Genomic DNA, 22,395 nt, shown 5'->3' on the forward strand with positions numbered 1-22,395 from the left:
ATCTCTTGCCCCTGAGGCAACCCCCTTTTTGCCTCTCTAGATCAGTAGAACAGGAAGCCAAAGACCCCTCTCTGATGTGGGCAGGTCTGCTTCTGAAGGTGAGCAAAACAGGAAGTTGAAGGAGGGGAGTAACAGGTGTGGTCTATCTTGGAGAATACCCTATGTCCATTGGAGAAGAGTGTATATTCAGCATTTTGTAATAAAGAGCCTACTAAATACTTCTCGTCTAATTCTTTCTTCAAAAATCAGCTTTTCTTTGCTGAGTTTTAGTGTAGTTGATCTATTAAGTGGTGAAAAAACAGTGTTGAAATCTCCAGTTCTGTTATGCTTTCAACAATGCCTTCCTTTGACTCTCTTACTGTTTTTAAGTATCTTGCTAGTCCTTTATTAGATGCATAAATGTTCAGAATGTGAATTCTTCCTAGTGTATATTTCTTTTGGTCATTTAGATATGACATTCTTTGTCCCTTTTGAAACTCTGAAGTCTATGTTATCTGATATCTATAATGGCCAGTCTTTTTGCAATTATTGCTTTCTTTAAAAAATATCTTCCAACCTTTGACTTTGAGCCTGTATTTGTTCTAAATTTTCAAATGCATTTTCCCCTGGCAGCAGAATCTCAGGCATAATTAACTTACCCATTGTGCCACTCTTTGCCTCTTCATTTGGGCATTTTGCCCTTTGACTTTGAGATTCTTGTCACAGAGTTTTGTGCCATATTTCTGTAGGAGTTTGGTGTGCTTTGGGGATTCATGCAGCGTGATTAGCCCTTGTAAGAGGATTCTGAGTCTATTATATTTGTGAGCTCTTTTTTATCCATTTAGTTGTGTGCTGCACCATTTATAGGACTTTCTATATTTCTATAAGGGACAGACAGAAGGCTGTTAAAATGTCATACTCTTAGCATGGATGGCTGTTAGCTTACCCCAAGGGATATTCACAAAAAGACCCTCTGTAGAAGTTTCATCCCTGCGAGGAGAGTTGGGGAAATTACATAGAGAAATTTTTGAGATTCATGTTATGACATTATATTCCCTTCATCTTATTTTGGTCTAAAAATAATTCTTCTTTCTGCTGGTATTCACAGTCAAAACATACCCTTGATAAGAATCACTTTATCTGGGTAATTTTCAGCACCAAATTAAAGACAATATATTTTTTCTTTCTCTCTTCAAATTACCCTTGTAATGTGTGCTTCTGGGAATCAAAGATTTGGCCAGAATACACATTTTGGGCTATAGACTTTTCCCAGAAATTGAGAATTGCTTCCTTGTAAATTTAGCTCTCTCCTTCACTTTGAACTCTAATAAAATAATATAGATTCTCCCCTTGAAGATAAGAATTTGTACAGAATTCTTGTATTCTCACTAATCCCTTATTTTACACCGGAGGCTAGCTTGTGAGGACCTGCTTTGAGATGTTAAACTTAACCCTTTTCTTTCAGAACTCTTACTGCTTATCCACTTAGCCTGATGTATTGCTTTATTGTTAAGCTGTGCTTTGTAATTGTAAACTTTCTTCTCATACCTGTGACTAGCATTTACCCCTTATAAAACTCCTAACTTGGAGATTAAAGTTAGAATGCTGTTCTCCACACACATTTGCGTGTATTCTCACTTTTGCCATATGTCCTTCGTGTTCTCCACTTTCCTGAAGCAGATTCAAAGAAATCCTCTGGTGCTGACAGACCAGAAGCTAGGCAGTTGTGCATAGTTCTATCAAATCTGAATTAAAGCCTGGCAGATGAAGATAACTTGGCATTCATTTCATTGATTGTTTTAAGGTGTCAGGTAAATTTCCTTTAACTCTTACTTGCTATAAATCTTAAGAATATGCTTTTGGATGTAGATTCCCTCTTAACCTTGCTACAGTCAGTATTCTATCTCTATCTAGGGTTTCCATCATTTTAATCAGGATGTGTCTTGGAGTAATTCTTTCGTTTGTTTCTTTGCTCAGAGGTTATCCCTGGATTTGCACTCAGGGGCATCCCTGGCTCTGCTAGGGGGACCCAATTAGATGCAGGGAATCAAACCAGGGTCAACTGCATGCAAGATGAACACCCTACCAGCTGTGCTATCACTCCATCCCCCCAGGAGTAATTTTATTTGGATTTCTTCTAACTGATATTCTTTGGGCCTTCCGGATGTGGATGTATGCATCTTCAACTCTGAAAAACAATATCGTAGAAGTAGAATTAGTGATATCAATAAATAGATGTCAAACTTAATAAAACATAAAATTGCATGAGTCTGGAGTTGTTGCTTCATTGGTACTGTTTGCGTAATAGGATTATTTTCACTGATTTAGTCCTTACCATGATCCCACATCACAAAATGAAATCCTGGTTGCACTGCTCTTTTAATTCATAATAAAATGAATTCTTATAAAATAAATGTGTAGTTTCCTATATACTGTAGGCATAAATACTTAAAACTATAGCCAAGTATTTGAATACTGAAGCAAAGTATGTGTTTCTAGACATTATTGTAACAATGAAAACAACAAAAGCAAGAAAAATGTAAATAAAAGAATTTCAAATTGTGCCAGTTTTCTATAAATAAAATTTAAATTCAAATTTAGTATTCATATAATTAATTTATTATTAAAGTAATATATTATGACTTATTAATGAGTAAATGTATTTAATTACATTTTCTTCCATAAATATTCAATTTGAAGGAAAAATCTTTAAAAATGAAAAATAATTGGGCAGGTATTGATATTGTCCCAAGAATCACATCTTCCATTAGTTCTTCATTCCACCCCACAAAGACAATAGCAATAAAAGAATTATTCTTCTATGATTCAAAGCACATAAAATATTTATATCTTAGTCATATATATGTTAGACTAAATCATTCATCATTATTGATTATGAATTAGAAACCCATTAAAATATGCCCAGCATGAATATTTTACCACATAAACATCACAGATTATTGTGTTAACATTTTTGCCAAAAATGTGGAGTATGATTCTTTTGTATTGTTTTTAATAACATCTTTATTTAAATACCATGATTACAAACATGATTGTAGCTGGGTTTCATTCATAAAATGAATACCCCCCTTAACCAATGCAACATTCTCACCACCAATGCCCCCATATCCCTCCTCCCCCACCTCCTTCCTGTATTTGAGATAGGCATTCTACTTTTCTCACTCATTAACATTGTCATGGTAGTTGTTAATATAGTTATTTCTCTAACTACACTCATCACACTTTGTGGTGAGGTAAATATCATGAGCCAGTTCTTCCAGCCCTCATCTCTGGGCATTATTAGAATAATGTCTTTTATTTTTCTTAAAACCTATAGATAAGTGAGACTATTCTGTGTCTCTCTCTCCTTCTGACAGATTTCATTGAACATAATAGATTCCCTGTACATTCATGTATAGGAAAATTTCATGACTTCATCTCTCCTGATGGCTGCATAAAATGTTTGAATAAAAATTATTTTCAAAATTAAAGACTTGTGTCATATTATTTTTAATATATTATATAGATGATAAAATAAATATATACTATCTATCATATGTAAATAGATATATTACCTAGCCTAGTCTCACCAGTTGTCATCTTGACAATCTCAAAGCTGTCTGTGCCCAGATTCCAGATTCTGTGGGCTTGTTTTCCATAGACATAAGGTATTCCTTTGCCTTTTTGGTCTTCTTTCCATTTGTTATACTCAGCATTATTCTCTCAACAAGTTCATATTTTAGGGCTGGAGAGATAGCACAGAAGTAGGGTATTTGCCTTGCAAGCAGCTGATCCAGGATGGATGGTGGTTCAAATCCTGGCATCCCATATGTTCCCCAAAGCCAGCAGGGGTGATTTCTGAGCAGAAAGCCAGGAGTAACCCCTGAGGAAGGCCAGGTGACCCAAAAACCAAAAAGAAAAAGTTCATATTTTATATTTTCTTTGGATTAAAATTTTATTCATTATATATATATGTTATGTACTTTTTAAAATCTATTAAGTTGTTGAATAGCTGTTTTTTTGCCCCTAGATTATAACTATTGTAAATCACACTTGCGTGAACATAGGAGTGCAGATGTCTTTTAACTCACTGCTTTTGTTTTCCTATAATAGAAACCTGGCAGTTGAAATGCTGAATGACATGAATTTAATATTTTTGCTTAACTTCTGTACTATTCTTCAAAGAATCTCAGTGAGCTTATGTTCCATCCAATAGTGAATAATGTCTTTGTTCGTTTTCTTTTTGCTTGTTTTTAGGCCACACTTGGTGATGCTCAGGGCTTACTTCTGTCTCTTCACTCAGGGATCACTCCCAGTATGCCTGGGAAACCAATTGTAGTACCTGTGACCAAACTCAGGTCAACCATGTGCAAAGCAGGGACACTGTCCACTGAATTATCTCTGATCATTAAATGCATTATTTTATCCATGTCCCTACAAACACTGGCTGTTTCTAGTCTTATATGTCTACTTTTTGTTGTTGTTGTTGTTGTTTTGGGGCCATATCTGGCAGTGCACAGACCTTACTGCCGGTTCAAAATTCACTCCTGGAATGCTCAGGGGACCAGATGGGATGCTGAGGATCTAAACCGAGTCAGCCACATGCAAGGCAAATGTCCTACCCATTGTGCTCTATCTTCAGCCCAGCCTTTAATTTTTTAAATAAGCATTCTTACAGATGTCATTTTTGTTGTAATATTTATGTAATATTTATATTTACATATAAATATATATTTATGTAATTTTTATTGTAAAATAGTATATCAATTTTTAGATATATATATATTTTCCATATTCTGTGTTTATTTTAGTATTCATGAGGTTGAAACACCTGACTGATTGTTCAGAGAACTATTCAGTGTCGGGGATCAAGGTCGTTCTTTGAACATGATAAACCTGTCCAATAACCCTTGAAGTATACCTTATACATGTGATCTTAAAAGTAAAATTTTAGCTCTTACTCGTAATAGTCTTTGATTTCTAAAGCATTAAAAGGAAATATAGACCCTCACTTATTTTATTTAAAATAAGGTGAATTGGGGCCAGTTAGTAAGGCTTTGTCAACCCTTGGGAAACGGACTGGAACAGAGGTTGCTGCAGGAAATGAAGGAACCAATATGAGAGAGAGAGAGAAAGAGAGAAAGACAGAGACAGAGAGGGAGGGAGAGGAAGGAGGAGGAGGGAGAGAGAAAGAAGACATGCCGCCCAAAGTATAGTTTTTATTAAACACCAAGCAAGACAAATGGCCTATCTTCAACTAGGCGAGTCTCTGACATGTACAGAGGGCAGGGAACAAGGCAGGAAGTCAGCTTTGTTTAGGGTCAAAACCATTGTAAGTCAACATTGCACGTGGACGATTGATCTGAGTTCAATCGTGGCATATCAAATGGTCCCTGAGCACCGCCAGGAGTGATTCCAGAGTGTAAAGCCAGGAGTAACCTTGCGCACTGTTGGGTGTGGCCCAAAAACCAAAGGTAAAATTAATAAAATGAAATTAAGTGGGTTAATGTTGAGCTATAAAACATGCAAATTATTTCTTAATTGAATAATTCTTGGTTTGCCTTACTTTTGTTTTTGTTTTTGTTTTTGGGTCACACCCGACAACGCTCAGGGGTTACTCCTGGCTCTAAACTCAGAAATCCCTCCTGGCAGGCTTGGGGGACCATATTGGATTGCCAGGATTCGAACCGCTTTCCTTCTGCATGCAAGGCAAATGCCCAACCTCCATGCTATCTCTCTGGCCCCATCCTTTTTTTTTTTTTAATTACTTAAGCACCATGATTACAAGCTTGTTCATAGTACATTTGTTTTTTTTCCCATAGTTATAAAGTTGTTCATGATTGGGTTTCAATAATATGATGTACAATACCCTTCACCAGCGTACATTTCCCACCAACAATTTTTTCTTCTTTTTTTCTTCCATTTCTTCCTTTTAGACACTGTGGTTTTCAGTGTTGTTACTGGAGGGAAATCATGCATATCACTTATCTCCTTTCAGTACCTAGTTATTGTCCAGAGTGATCATTTTCAACTATCATTGCCATAGTGGTTCCTTCTCTGTCCTAACATGGATGGTTTTCCTGGCCCAAGTCTCTATTGTTTCTGGATATTATTAAGATATATCTTTTTAATATTCCACAAATGAGTGCATGTTTGTTTTATTTAGTTTTTTTTTGGGGGGGGTGTCACACCCGATGTTGCTCAGGGGTTACTCCTGGCTCTGCTCAGAAATCGCTCCTGGCAGGCTTGAAGGATCATATGGGAAGCTGGGGATCCAACCTGCAAGGCAAATGCCTTATCGCTGTGCTATTGCTCAGGCCCTGCGTGTATGTATTTTGTCTGTTCCTCTCCCTCTGGTTTATTTCTCAGCATAATACTCTCTATATCCATCCACAAGTAAGTAAATTTTATAACTTCAGTTTCCACATTTGCTGCGTAGTATTCCATTGTTTAGATATACCTCATTTTCTTTATTCACTCATCTATTCTCAGGCATTTGTATTGTTTCTAGATTCTAGTTATTGTGAATAGTGCTGGAATGAACATAGCAATGCAGAGGGCTTTTCTGCATTGTTTTTGGTTCTTAGGGTATATCCCTAGGAGTGGTATTGCTGGTTCAGATGGAAGCTCAATTTCCAGTTTATTGAGGAATATTCATATTGTATTACAAAATGTTTGGAACAGTCTACATTCCCACGACACTGAATTAGAGCCCTTTTCTCACCGCTTCCATGCCAGCATTAGTTTTTTTCCATATTGGTGTTGGTTTTTCTGTGATGTGTATGCCAATCTCTGTGGGGTGAGATGATATTTTATTGTTGTTTTGATTTACATCTCCCTGATGATAAATAATGTGAAGTATCTATTCACCTGCATTTTAGCCATCTGTGTTTCTTCTTTGAGGAAATGTCTATCCATTTCTTCTCCCCAGTTTTGGATGGGGCTAGATATGTTTTTTTTTGTTTGTTTGTTTGTTTTTTTTGCTAAGCTCTACAAGTATCTTATATATTATTATATACTAGCTATTAACCCCTTATCAGATGTTATTATACTTAATGTAGTCCCATTTGCTTATCTTTGCTTCTACTTACCTGACAGTGGTGCTTTATCCTTGAAGATACCTTTAGGTTCAGTGTTTTGCCTATGTTTTTTCTATGTGTCTTATGGTTTCAAGTCTGATATCAAGGTCCTTAGTCCATTTTGATTTGATTTTTGTGTAAATTGTTAGAGAGGTCTGAGTTCACACTTTTTCCATGCATTTGACCAATTATTCCAAAACCATTTGTTGAAGAGCCATTTTGTATTTCTTGACTCACTATTGAAGACTGTTCATATGCCTAAGTGTTAGTCTCAAAGTAGTCAAGTCTATTCCATTGATTTGAGGGTCTGTCTTTATCCTAATGTCATGCTCTTTTAATGGCTATTGCTTTATAGTTTGGAGGTATGGAAAGTGATTTCCATGCCTTTTAATAACTATTGCTTTATAGTTTGAAGTTATGGAAAGTGATTCTTCCATGCTCTTTTAATGACTATTGCTTTATAGTTTGAAATTATGGAAAGTGATACTTTCCATATTCTTTTCCTCGGATATAGCTTTAGTTATTTGTGGAGGGTTATTGTTTCATATACATTTCAGAAATGAATTATTTCCTTGAAAATGTCATGGGTATTCTTATAGATATTGCATTTAATGTTTAATATTTAACATTGCTTGGAAAGTATTGGCATTTAATGGTTAATTCTCCCAAACCATTAAAAGGCTGTTTTTATTTCCTTCAGTTCTCTTTTATTGAAGCAGTGTTTTGTAGTTTTATTTGTATAGGTATTTCATGTCTTTAGTTAATTTGATTCCAAGGTCTTGGATTTTTCTGAGGCACAATTATTAATGGGATTGATTTGTAGTATCTTTTTTTTTGCCTTTCATTATTTCTTACAAAAATCCACGAATAAATGCATATTAATTTTGTAGTATGCCACTTTATTATGCAAAACTATTGTTTCTAGAAGCTTTTTGTAGATTTAGGATTTTCTAAATAATGGAATTATATCAGCTTTAGTGAGAACTTGACATCTTTTTCTATCATGATGTCCTTGATATATTTTTCTTGCCTAATTGCTATAGCAAGTACATATGTCACTATATTAAATAGAAGTGTTGAGAGTGGGAAAACTTGTCATATGCCATATCTTAGAACAGATTTTATATGCCCATATTTTGTTGAGCATCTTTAGATCCTTGTTCTTCGAGTATATTAACAGTAATTCTCCTTTTTTGTGGCATCTGCCAGCTTTTGCTATTTGGTGATGTTTGCTTCATAGAAACTCTTTGGGAATGTTTCATTTTTTCAATTTCCTGGAAATTCATGAAAAGGATTGATAGTAGGTCTTTAAAGTTATGAAACAATTCAATCAGGTTCCCACAAGCACTGAATGAGAGTTCCTTTTTCACCACATCCTCACTAAAACAAATTATTTCCAATAATTTTGAAATATGCCATCCTCACCAGTGTCTTTATTTGTATTTCTCTAATGATAAGAGATGATGAGCACTTTTTTACATGTGTCTTTTGACCTTGAATTGGTTTTCCTCTAGTTACTGAGGCCTGATTTTATCATCCACGACTGAGTGGAAAGTTTCCAGACAGCACAAAAGGACCTAGGGAAGAGAAAAAGAGCATGTACAGAGCCTATGTTATTCCCATGACAGTATGCTTCAAGGGCGGAGAAACCCTTTATCTCTTAAGCCTAGGGAATTCCCTTTCTAATGTCCCCAATATTTACTGTGCCTATGCAAAAAAAAGCACGCATTAATTTTTTGTTATTGTTATTGTTGTTGTTTATTTTCTTTTTTGTATGCTTTGTTTTTTTATTTTAGGACCATGTTATTGTTTGGTTGTTGTCTTTATTGCTGTGGTGCTTTTCGGGTTCTTTTGTTTGATTTTTTTTGGTATGGTTTTTATGTTTTTCTTCCTTTTTCTATTCTCTTAAATTGATGTTTATAGCCTCTAGAAGGATTCCTCCTGTTTCTTTCTTGTTTGATTTATAGCCCCCCTTTTTTCTCTTTTTTCTTTCTTCCCTCCAAACAGAACCACATAACTTGAACCATCTTGTTCTGCCTCACAAATTGAGGGGGAAATAATGGAGGGTACCAAGATCAAACAGGTGTATGAACATTGAGTAGAAATATAAAATGATAATTCTTTTTTTTTGTCCCCCCATTCACCATACAGACCAGACAAACAGCCTGGGTTGAGGTGTATTTGGGGTGCATTTACTATACCTCTTTCTATACAGTATGTGTAAAGAACACAGCCTGGCTCTATGCTCAGAAATCGCCCCTGGCAGGCTCGGGGGACCATATAGGATGCCGGGATTTGAACCACCGTCCTTCTCCTTGCAAGGAAACGGTCTTACCGCTGTGCTATCTCTCCAGCCCTGAGAAAGGAACTCTTATTCACTGCTGGTGGGAATGCCGTCTAGTCCAACCTTGTGGAAAGAGATATGGAGATTTCTCCAAAAGCTGGAAGTTGAGCTCCATAAAATGATCATTCTTAAACACCAACTCAAAGCTAACAACAACAGATTTGAAACCCAATCTACAACAAACTAGACACAGAGGGAACCACTTATCCTAGCAGCCCAGGGATTAAAGGAGAGGGATATGGGATGCATGCTGGGAAGAGGGGTGGAGGGAAGACAACACTGGTGGTTGGAATGCCCCTGACTCAATGTCACTATGTACCTAAAATATTACTGTGAAAGATTTGTAATTCACTTTGGTCAAAATGAAGATTATTAAAAAAAAAAGTGACACAGAAAGATATTCAAAAGAGAGGGAAATTTTCATAAAGCAAAGACTCTTAGGCACTGCTAGTGTGAGGACTAATCTAAGGACCAAATGAGAAACAGAAGGAATAAGCTATAGTCCTAAACTCAAAACAATTGTTTTCCAAGTGAAAGAGACCCCAACTCTTAGATAGACAGTATTATTATTATTGTTATAAACATAAGCCAAATGTACCAAAAATAACACATTTTATGTTCTTTTATTTTAAATGTTCTATGTTTTAACACTTTCAAATAAAAGTCAGTAACTTGCTAATCCTCAAAAAAAAAAAAGTCTTCCTCTGAGAGGTGTCTGTTTGTTTTCTCTTCCCATTCGAAAATATTTAAATTATTGTGATTTTAAAAAATTATTTATTGTTAGTCTTTAAACTTGAAATGTTTCAGCAACAGTCAAATCACTAGTGTCAACCTTCCTCTACCAATGTTCCCAGAGTCTATCCTATGCCACCATACCCTACTTTAGTCTGCCATGAAAACTGGCACATATTTAGATTTGTTAAAGTTTTCTCCCTCCCCCCATTTTTGACATTGTGTGCCATGCATATCAGTTTATTGTTCTCGATGTTTTCTTACCTAATTGCTACGACAAGTATTTCCATTACTATACTGAATAGAATTTGTTACAATGGACAACCTTTTCTGGTGCCAGTTAAAAGCCTTTTTAGCTAAAAGCTAAAAAGTTAAAAAGCTTTTAGCTTTTTAACGTTTGCCACTGGACTTGATATATGGCTTGGCTATATTGAAGAAAGTTCCATCTCTTCGCATCTTGTTGAGTTCTTTTCTTAATGGGTTCTGGAACATGTCAAATGCTTTCTTTGCATATATTGTTGTGATCATGTGACTTTTATTTTTCCTTTTATTGATATGATTGACTTGTGTATGTTAAATTATCCTTGCATCTCTGGAATTAATCCTACTTGCTCATGGTGTATATAACCTTTTTGATTAGTTGTTAGATTCTATTTTCTAGTATTTTGTTGAGCATCGTTACAACAGTGTTTTGTCAGGGATATCTTCCTGTAGTGATGTTAAGCTTTATAGAAACTGCTTTGGAGTGTTTCAGTTCTGCAATTTTCTGACAGCATGAAAAGTTATTGGCTCTAGGTCTACTTTTAAGGTTAGAAGAAAGTGGATTCATTTGGACCTGTCTTTTGTTTTCAGGTAGTCTTTTTTATTGCCATTTCAATTTCTTCAATAGTGGTAGGTCTATTCAGGTATTACTAATCACTTTGTTCAAACATGGGAAGTTATAGGAGTTCAAATATTAATCCATTTCTTATAGATTTTCTTGTATTGTGGCATATAGGTTTTTAAAGTAATCTCTGATAACCCTTTGCATTTTTGTAGTATCTGTTATCTCATCTTTCTTTCATGCTGAATTGGTTTATTAAGATTCTTTTTTTGTGAGTCTTGCTAATGCATTATTGATCTTGTTTTTTCAAAGAACCAACTTTTGCTTCCATTGATATTTTTGACTATTTTCTGGGTATCTAGTTTGATAATTTCTGCTCTAAGTTTTATTATTTCCTCTTACCTCCTTATTTTTGGTTTATTCTCATTTTTACAATTTCTTTTTTTTTTTTTGTTTTTGGGCCACACCCGGTAATGCTCAAGGGTTACTCCTGGCTATGCACTCAGAAGTTGCCCCTGGCTTGGGGGACCATATGGGACGAGGGGGGATCGAACCGCGGTCCCTCCAACGCTAGCGCAGGCAAGGCAGGCACCTTACCTCTAGCGCCACCACCTGGCCCCATTTTTACAATTTCTTTTTTTTTCATTGTTAAATGTTTCATGTTTATTTAACCAATTATGTACTGACTCTGTTTACTTTTTACTGTATTAAATAAAGACCCCTGTATCCAAGTAGAGATTTTGAACACTGTATCTTTTAGACCGATTCCTAGGTCTAAAAGGTCTACATTCCTACATATATTTTTTTTTTATATTTTATTTAAACACCTTGATTACATACATGATTGTGTTTGGGTTTCAGTCATGTAAAGAACACCACCCATCACCAGTGCAACATTCCCATCACCAATGTCCCAAATCTCCCCGTAAAGTTATTTATGTAGACCCTTTTTTTGTTCCTAATTGCTGCTTGCAGAGCTATTAATGTGCTTTTAATACCACTTTTAGTTTTTCCGTGAATTCTGATTATTAGTATCTTCATTCTCATTTGTTTCTACAAATCTTTGATTTCCTCCTTGATTTTATCTGTTTCACTGGTTTGTTCAGTAGTCAGTTGTTCAGTTTTCAGGTGTTAACATTATTTCTCCATGTATTGTAATTCACTTCTGCTTTCAGAATATCTTGGTCTGAGAAGATAGTTTGTATAATTTCTATCCTCTTGATTTTTTAACTTTATCTTCTTGGTTTTATGGAAATACTTAATTGTTTATTGTTAATTGCTTTATTTAAGCACAGTGTTTACAATGTTTTTCATTGTTGGATTTCAGTCATACAATGAACACAATCTTTGACCAGTACAACCTTCTTTCTACCTATTGTTTTCTGTTTCCCTAGCACCTCCCATGTCTCAAGGGCAGGCAATTTGCTTCTCTTTCTCACTCTCCTCCCACTCACTTTCTCTTCCTGCCTACTCCTCTCTCCCTCCCCCCCCTCTGATTCCTTTATGATAGTGTGGTTTGAACTATTGCTGGTGGAGGGATACATTGCTTATCACTTTCTCCCATTTTAGTATCAAGTTATTGTCCAGAGTAATAGACCATTTTTTACTCTAACTGCACTCACAGCTCTTTGTGATGAGCAACCTATCCTGAGTTGTACCTCTTGACCTTTATCTCAATTGCCTCTGGATATTGTTACAATACTATCTCTTATTTTTCATATAGCCCGCTAATTTCTGAGATTATTCTCTTTCTATTTCCCTCTAGCTCATTTCACTCAGGATAATAATCTCCTTGTCCATCCACGTATAAGAAAAATTCATGATTTCATTTTTCCTAATAGCTGCAGTGTATTACATTGTGTAGACAAACCACAGTTTCTTTTTCTACTTATTTGTTGTAGGGCACCTGGGTTGTTTCCAGATTCTGGCTCTTGAAATAGTACTGAAATAAACATAGTAGTACAAAGGACATTTTTGTATTTTTTGTGTGTTCTTGGGGAATATGCCAGGAATGGTATTGCTGGATCATATGGAAGTTCAATTTCTAGATGCTTGAGTAATGTCCATATTGTTTTCCAAAAAGGCTGGACCTATCTGTATTATTCCCATCAACAGTGAATGATTCCCTTTCTCTGGCATCCATACCAAGCACTGATTGTTGTGTGTGTGTGTGTGTGTGTGTGTGTGTGTTAGTTTCTCTGGTGTGCAATGATATTTCATTGGTGCTTTGATTTGCATCTCCCCAGTAATCAGCAATGTGGAACATCATTTCATGTGCATTTTTTCCATTTGTGCCTCCTCTTTGAGAAAATGTCTATTGATGTTTACTAATTTTTGATGGTGTTTGATGTTTTTTATCTTGTAAAGATTTGTCAGTGCCTTATATATCTTAGCTATTAACCCTTTATCAGATGGGTATTGGGTGAATAGTTTCTTCCATTCCATAGAAAACCTTTGGATCCTAGTCAGAAGCTTCTCAGTTTAATATAGTCCCATTTGTTTATCATTGCTTCCAGTTGCTTAGCCAGTGGCGTTTTATCCTCAAAGATGCCTTTGGCTTCAATGCCATGGAGTGTTCTGCCCACATTTTCCTCTTTGTACTGTATGAGTTCTGGTTTCTTATCAAGGTTTTTAATTATGGTGGTAATTTTCATTGTCCAGCATGTAGTCTTTTTGGATACTGTCCCAAGTGCTTTGAAGATGAATGTGTATCCAGTTTTCTGGAGCTGTAGCCCAATATATGCATGTAAATCCCCCCTTTTCCATTTCTTCATTCATATCCAGTATATCCTTTTAAAGTTTTATCCTGTTTGGTCTGTCAAGAATTGATAGTAGCTGTTGAGTTTTCCCATTACTATTTTGTTCCAATTGATGTCTTTCTTTAAGCCTATTAGCAGTTCTCAGTAGTGATTGCTATTTATTTATTTATTTATTTATTTATTTATTTATTTATTTATTTATTATTGACACAATGATTGCAGGCACAAAACTGAAGCTATAATGCCATTGCCTTCAGTGCCCTTAGTCTTTGGTTGGATATTAAATCAGGTACATTTTAAACCTCTAGGAAAGGACCAAGGTTGTAATTCTGTTTAGGTTTAATTCAGACTGTGACCCTTTTAAGGTAGAGGCAATTTTTGACCCTTTCAGAAGAAGCTAAGATGGTAATACTTCTGGATTGGGTTCACTTCAAATTGGCAGGTGCAGTCCCCTATGGCCACAGCTTTTAATATTTTTTTTTCTTTCATAAATTGCAAGGGTCAGTTTGACTTAGCACCCAGTTTTAGAATAAAACTAAATTCTATGGAAGTTTTGTGCTCAGCATATTTTTCTATGAAGCCTTGCCACATCTGCACAAGTAAAGAACCTATTGAGACGGAACCATAATTGGAGAGGCTCACCTTAGAATGACTGGTTGGTTCAGTCCAGGAGCAGAAGTCCACTATATAGGGCTCAATAAAATCTTATGCTCTTGGGAATGCTGATGTAAAGCGGAAGTCTTGCAAATTCTTTTAGCATCAACCTCTCACTTTAGTTTGATGCTTTATGTTTGGCATATGCTTGCTGTCCCCTTTCTTCTTAAATTCCTACTTCTCCTTCCCCACACTGAGGAAGCATTCCCTTACTTTAAATGTTTACTCAGTTCTGTATTCTGGAGGGTTGAATTTCTCTAAGGCAAATATTGTTTACCTGTAGTGAATTTTCTAAGTAGTATCCCGTGTTCAGTTCAGCTTTTATGAATTTTTTATGTTAATTCCCACAGGTGCATTCACATAACTTTTTTAGTCATTTTGGCTTCACTTTCTATAAACTGCATTTTAAAAATATTCTTACTGAATTCTGTAAATATGGTTCTTATCTTGATTGTAATTGGAGTAACTTAAGGACAAACTGAAATCTTCAGTATGTGGGATGATATCATTTTCATAATTAATGATTATGGCTCAATGTTTATATGTTTAGAAGTAGAACTTAGGTAAATTTGAGTGTTTAATATGGACATATTGATATTTTTCTCTATATAATTGTGCCTATATATTTTGTTAAATTAACATCTTGGTTTTGAGTTGTTTTAAGAACTGTATTTTAGTCAAGTAATCAGGAATATAGATTTGCATTTTGTTTGTCACTTTATTTGAGCAACTTGGTATATTTTCTGATCAATATTCCTCCCCATCAACCAACAAGCTCTTATAGCTAGCCTATAATATATTTAATTGTTCTACTTTTAGAACAGTGAAGGGAGGAAATGAATGTTTTTCAAATAAAAGTAAAAATTTATACCTACATTTTCTGTGCAGTAGCTACTGTCTGTTTACTAATTGTTCTAAGAAAACATACCAATTGGTATCTATATTCAATTATATACATTTATTAAAGTTGCAAACATAAAATTATTAAAAGTACTGCTTTAATATGATGCTGATTTTTACTTTGGAATTTCTTTTATGAATTAGTAAGTAATTAATGAGAAAGATAGAGTATGTATAGGTGGATGAGATGTAAAACAGGGAGAGCCTTGAACATCTAAGTGGTTTTGAGGTGTATTACATGATATGTATATTATATGTATATATCATAAATGATATGTATTATATGCATATATTTATCTATATCAATATTTATGTCACAATTGTTATAATGATATATCTATCTAAACTACAGAGTCCATAATACTGTAAGCATGAGAAACAAGTCACAATAACCAAATTTAAAAATGGGCCTGTCAGACAGACTGGGATAGATGAGGATGGAACGGAGCATGGATTTCTTTGATATGGTGTTGAAACATAGAATAACTATGAATAACTGTATAAATCATGGTGCTTTAATATTTAGAAAATAATGTAAAATAAAATAGATTAAAATGAAAAATAAAGCATTTGTGTAAAATAAAAATGTAATTATTATAAATGTACTTAATGATTCTTTTCAAGAAATGAGATAACGTTTTTATGCTTAATTTAATTTCTATTGATGAAGCAAGCAGTCAGAAACTGCTGAATAACTAAATTTTGCCTTAAAGTTGACCAATGTCTAGGAACTAAACTAATGTCATAGTTTCTCAAAGTAGTATCAAACACTTCTGAAATTCATTTGGAATAATAAATGTCCTCAAAGAGCTAAAGCAATCTTTAGGAAAAGGCAGTGGGGAGGCATCACATTCCCCAACTTTAAATTGTGCTACAAAGCAATAATCATTAAAATTGCATTTTACTGTAATAAAGACAAACCCTCAGATCAATGCAATAAACTTGAGTATTCAGAGAATGACCCTCAAATCAATTAATCTTTGATAAAGGGGCAGGATGTAAAAAGTGGAGCAAGGAAAGTCTCTTCAAGAAGTAGTATTGGGACAGCTGGTCAGCCACATGCAGAAAAGCAAACTCAGACCTCTATTTAACATCATGCTCAAAGGTCAAACCAAAATGGAATAAATACCTTGATATCAGGCATGAAAATATCAGGTGCATAGAGAAAACATAGACAAGACACTTCATGATAGAGACTAAATTTGTCTTCAAGGAGGAACCAATTCAGGTACCTGACAGCAGATGAGTAGCTAAAGAAACAGTGGTACATCTACAGTCTACACAATGGAATACTATTTAGCTGTTGGGAAAAATGGCATAATGAATTTTTCTCATATCCGGAGACTTTATTTTATTTTTTTTTGAAGTTTTAATTCTTTATATATTATTTAAATAATACTTTATTTAAGCACTGTGGTTACAAGAGTGTTCATATTTGGGTTTCAGTCATTGAATGTATACCACCCTTTACCAGAATATCTTTCCCACCACCAATGTTTCCTCTACTCCCGTCTATCTTCAAGTCAGGCATTCTATTTATTACTCTCTTTTGCTATCATTGTCATGGTAGTTGTTGGCATATTTCTCTAACTGCACTCACTAGATTTTATGCTAAGCTTCATATCATGGGTTAGTGCTTCCGGCTCTTATCTCAATGTTCTCTAGTTATTATTACCACACTGTCTTTATTTTTCTTACATGCTACAGATGAGTGAGATTATTCTGTGTACTTATCTCTCTCCTTCTGACTCATTTCACTCAGTCTAATAGCCTCCATGTCCATCCATGTATAGGCAAATTTCATGACTTCATTTTTCCTAACAGCTGCATAGTTTTCCATTGTATAGATGTGCCATAGTTTCTTTAGCCACTCATCTGTTGTTGAGCATCTGGGTTGTTTACAAATTTTGGCTATTGTAAATAGTGCTGTAGGTGTTCAGAAGGCATTTTTGTATTGTATTTTTGTTTAACTAAGGTATATCCCTAGGAGTAGTATTCCTGAATCATATGGGAGCTCAATTTCCAATTTATTTTGAGGAATATCCATAATGTTTCCAGAACGTTTGGACTAAATGGCAATCCTTACAGCAGTGAATGAGAGTTCCTTTCTCCCCACATTCCTGCCAGCATTGATTGTGCTTGCTGTTTGTGATGTGTGCCAGTCTTTGTGGAGATGTTACTTCATTTCATTTTCATTTGCATCTCCCTGATGATTAGTGATGTGGAGCTTTATTTTTTAATTCACAAAATTTTATTTTATAAAGTATGGTTATCAGATTAAATTGATAATAAAGAACTGTCTCTGTTTTACTTGGATTAAAAGACCTTCATGGTGTTCTTTAATTATAAAACAATGCCAATTTTTTTCCATGAACGTATTAACAAACAGTTCCCCTACCCACCTCTTTTATCCCACCAACCTCCACCTTAACCCCTCATCTAAGAAGCAATTTTGATTTAGACATCACATCACTTTGTTCAGTTTCCCAAAAAACTTCTGTGCAACTTGGTTACCAAATGATCTTCCCAGAAAGGAAGCAATGTTTCTTGTTTTTTGGGGGGGATAAAATTTTATTTTATTTTACTTTTTCTAATTATATACATCTTTCTTTTAATTTAAACACTGTGGTTACAAAAACATTTGGGGAGATAGGGGAAAAAACACAATGAAATGAATGACTCACCAGACTTTACCCAGCCAGAAGCTCATTTTTACTTGAAGGGATGATTCAAAATTTTATGAATAAACAACTCAGGAACTTTATAGACCAAGAACAACTTTAAATTAAAATTTAAACGGGGGTGCTTTAAAATAAGACAAAATTCCAAAGCATAACAGATTTCTACAAAAAATGACAGAATTAAAATAAAAAAGAATCTATCATAACTGGTTAATTAATATAGAAAGATTAGGGGCAATGTGGATATAAGAAAATTATATTTATTTATGCTTAGAGATGATGCAAAGTTATCTTCATAGTCATTCACCTTCTACCAGTTTTTATAGTTCTGTCATGTATTTATTTAAGTGTGATACAGTTTTTGAATTGTTGCATTTAAAATATTGAGTAATAAAGTTAAAAGAATCAATGTTATTCCAATGATAAATATACATAAAAAGATGAGTAGAGTGATTTTATGATGCCTGTGAATTGAATAGAGCTTCCTAAAAGGAAAAAATGGCAGAATTATATGACAATAATCTCTCAATGTCAATAGATTAAACACACTGATTAAGAGACAAACATTGGAGAAGTGAATTAGAAAATTGAATCCACAATGTCAATATGTACCTAAAATACTACTGTGAAAGATATGTAATCCACTTTGGTCAAAATAAAAATTATTATTATATTTAAAAAATTGAATCCAACTTTTTTTTATCTTGCTGGAAACACATTTGAATAGATCGAGAGAGCAAACACAGACTCAATGTCAAAAATTAGAAGAAAAATTTTCCAACAAACAATTCTCAAAAAGGTTGTACACCATATAACTAAGGCTTTAGGCTCTATAACATTATAAATGACAGAGAAAGCAATTTCTTAATAAAGGGATATGTATATCAGGAAGAAATTACAGTCTTAAAAACATTTATGCTCCCAATAAGGGACCAGTAAATATCCTTAAAAGAAGTGCTAATAGATTTGAAGGAAAAAATCAATAGCAGCACAATATAATAGGTGACTTCAGTACCAGTTTTGTAACCTTATGATAGATCAACTAGGCAAAAATCACCCAAGGAAATACTAGCTTTGAAAGAATGTATAAGTACATTATTAATAACTAGTACTAACTGTTTAAAATGGTTTTTAAAAATGCTTGGATGCAGGAACCCATTTAAAACTTATACAATACAGACGAGGGTCAGGAGGACTAGTCTATGGTAGTAAGCTTGCCATAAATAGTGGAGAAATACAGCTAAGGCACAGAAGGGACCACTATGACAGTGAAAGTTGAAAATGATAACTTTGCATAAGAACTGAAAGGAGATAAAGTGATATGCATGATAACCCTATAACCCTTCAGTAATAATGTTGCAAATCACAGACCCTCAAAAGAAGAGAGAGGGAGAGAGAGAGAGAGACAGAGACAGAGAGACAGAGATGTGACAGCACAGAAGCAGGCAGAGAAGAGGATAGGGATGCCAGGGCAGTAGAGAAACTAGGGATATTAGTAGCACTGATGAAGAGTGTTGGGCATTGTATGACTTAAACTTAATCATTAACAGCTTTGTAACTATGCATCTCCTGGTCATTCAGTTAAGGAATTTATATTAAAAAGAAAGAAGAAAAATGAGGCCGGAGAGATAGCCCAGTGGTCGGGCATTTGCCTTGCACGCACAGGAATTAGGATGGATGGTGTTTCAAAACCTGGCATCTCACATGGTCCCCTGTGCTTGCCAGGAATGATTTCTGAGTACAGAGCCAGGAATAACCCCTGAGCGCCACTGGGTGTGACCCAAAAACCAAAAGCCTAAAAAAGAGAAAGAAAGAAAAAAATTTATAACTTTGCAAGCATTTATCACTAAGAATAATGATTCTACTTAATTAACTTGATTACACAGCTGAGAACTTGAAAAATAAGTAACAAAATGAGCAGAAAATATGCCGCAGGAAGGAAATAATGAACTGGAAATCTCCCTCCCCCCCACAAAATGAGAAAATAATCTAAAAGATCATTGCAACCAGGATATGCTTAGTTGATTAAATAAACAAGGTCGGTGACCTTATAGCCAAACTCATAAAGAGAGAATATACTTATAAATCATATAAGAAATGAAAGGAATACAGCACAAGAGAAACTACAGAATTTCAAAGGATAGTTAGAGATTATTTTGTGAATATGCCATGATACAAGACAAACTAGTAGAAATGAATAAATTCTTGATCTCATAACCTCCCAAACCTGAATTAAGATGATTTGGAATACTTGAACAGACCTATCACATTTAGGAAATTGAAATAATTACAAAAGTCTTCCTAAGAACAAAAGCCCAGGATGAGATGGATTCACTAGTGAATTATTTTAGACTAATAAAGAGGACCTACAATCAGTACATTTCAGGCTTTTGCAGGATTTTGAAGAAACATAAACATTCCCAAAAGTTTCTTTGACATTAAAATCATCCTGATACTAAGAGTAGATGAGACAGCACCCAAAAAGACAATTACAAAAACCTTAGATAAATATAGATATGGGGATCCTTAGCAAAATAGAGCAAATAGAATTAAATAATTTATTGAAAAGTCATACACCATGACTAAATACTTCTTATTCTGGGCATGCAAGTATTGTTTCAAGTACATAAGTCAATAAGCATAGTGTACGATGTCAAAGTAAAAATAATAATTATAGGATATCATAAATTCAGAAAAATTATTTGACAAGATCCAGCATATATTCATGATAAAAATTCTCAACAAGATGGGAACCAAAGTACTTTTAATACTCAAAACCATTTACAACAAGACAACAACAAATGTTATACTGAGTGGAAAAACTAAAAGCCTTTCCTCTAAGATGTGCACAATCAATGTTGCATACACTTACCATTTTTATTTAATATAGTACTAGAAGTATTTGCCATAGTTATTAGGCAAGTATCCAGATAGGAAATGAAGATATTAAGTTCTCACTATTGTGAGGATATGATACTAAGAAGATCTTAAAAGACTGATAAAAGCTTCTAGAAACAATACATCTGTATGGCATAGTTGTAATTTCAAATATTAATACAGAAAGTTATGACTTTCTTAAATGCAAATAACAATGGAGCAGAAAAATTTACTGCAAAAAATATCCATCTCAATTTGGCCTCAAAAATTAAGTACTTTAGACCACCCCCAGGGCTGTGGAGACCTATCTATCTAGAATTTATCCCACAGAGTTAAGTCTTTGATATGTAAATTGGTCAGGATGTCAGCTTTGTTTCGGGTGGAAAGAGTTGTAAACCAATAATGAATCGTATTCTCTTTTGTTGAAGTTTTTTAGTGATGTAGAGGAAGTAATAAGGAGGAAAACATTTCCCAAGTAAATGGATTAAAAACACAATGAATGAATATTGCAAAGTTCATAATAGTATTATATCTTCAGTTGGTTAAAAATGGTATACAACCACTAAAAGTAATTCAGTATCAACACCTAAACCATATAAACTCCACTTAAAATGCTTTGAATGAAAAATATAATATAATGGGTGGGTGGCAGGAGTGGCAAGTTAGTGGGAGACAGCCAACTAAAGGAAAGCAGTGCATAGCTCTTTATGTGCAAAGGAATGAACATCTGCCTGCCCATCCTGGTCAGAGACCACACACCCAGAGGTGCAACTCCCCAAGTGAGGGAATAGGCTAGAGACTGGTGGACAACAGCAGCAGGAGGAAAACCGCAGGCAACCTAGTCTGAGCAAAAATATGAACTTCTGCCCACCCTCCCAAGTCAAAGGCCAGTAGTGCACAGGGAAATGGCCTCCCATGTGGATGGCTGGTTTTACAGCAGAAAGATAAGATCTCTTGATACCTCCTGGTAGTAAAGAAGACTGACAGTGATTTAGAAAAGAAGCACCTGAGTCAATGGTAAAGCAGTGCAAAAACCCACATCTTGTGGGTAAAGATTGCAATTATGCACACCTAAATGCTAATAACACTTTCTAAAATGGAAATATTTAGGTTTGTTCAATGAGTTCATAAAACAATGGAACAGATTGCCAATAAAACACAAGAGGAATTAAGAACGGACTTGAGAAAAATATAAACAAATGTCACAACTAAAAAGCTTAGTGAGTGAAATGAAAAATTCATTGCAACGCCTCACAAGCAGAGACAAAACTGCTGCAGACTGAATCAATGAGATCGAAGATGAAGTTCTGAAAACATCCAGATTACAGCAGAAGATGGGAAAAAAAAGTCTCAACGTAAATGAATAAACCAAAAAATAACTCCCCCCCCCAAATCCATTGTGATAAATTCCACAGAAACTACATAAGAAACATTTGGTACCAAAAAGAAAGGAAGAAAAGCCTCTATGAAGAAGGTCAGTGAGTGTCAGCATAGCTCAGAAGTCTCCAAAGCATGCACCCTAAGTGCATTCCCAAAGTGTACCAGCCAAAAGAGATCCAATGTAAAA

The 22,395-nt window shown here is 34.7% G+C and overlaps 1 protein-coding gene and 1 non-coding gene across 2 annotated transcripts in view; one reads left to right on the forward strand and one right to left on the reverse strand.

The window, feature by feature from the left end:
* CNTN1 (contactin 1) overlaps nt 1-22,395 on the forward strand; it is a 241,139-nt gene that overhangs the window by 63,952 nt on the left and 154,792 nt on the right.
* Nucleotides 9,185-9,313, reverse strand: LOC126023242 (small nucleolar RNA SNORA51). Its single transcript, XR_007500438.1, has one exon. It is a non-coding gene; the product is annotated as a small nucleolar RNA SNORA51 (small nucleolar RNA).

This window comes from Suncus etruscus, chromosome 11 (genome assembly GCF_024139225.1).
Source record: "Suncus etruscus isolate mSunEtr1 chromosome 11, mSunEtr1.pri.cur, whole genome shotgun sequence".
NCBI lineage: Eukaryota > Metazoa > Chordata > Mammalia > Eulipotyphla > Soricidae > Suncus > Suncus etruscus.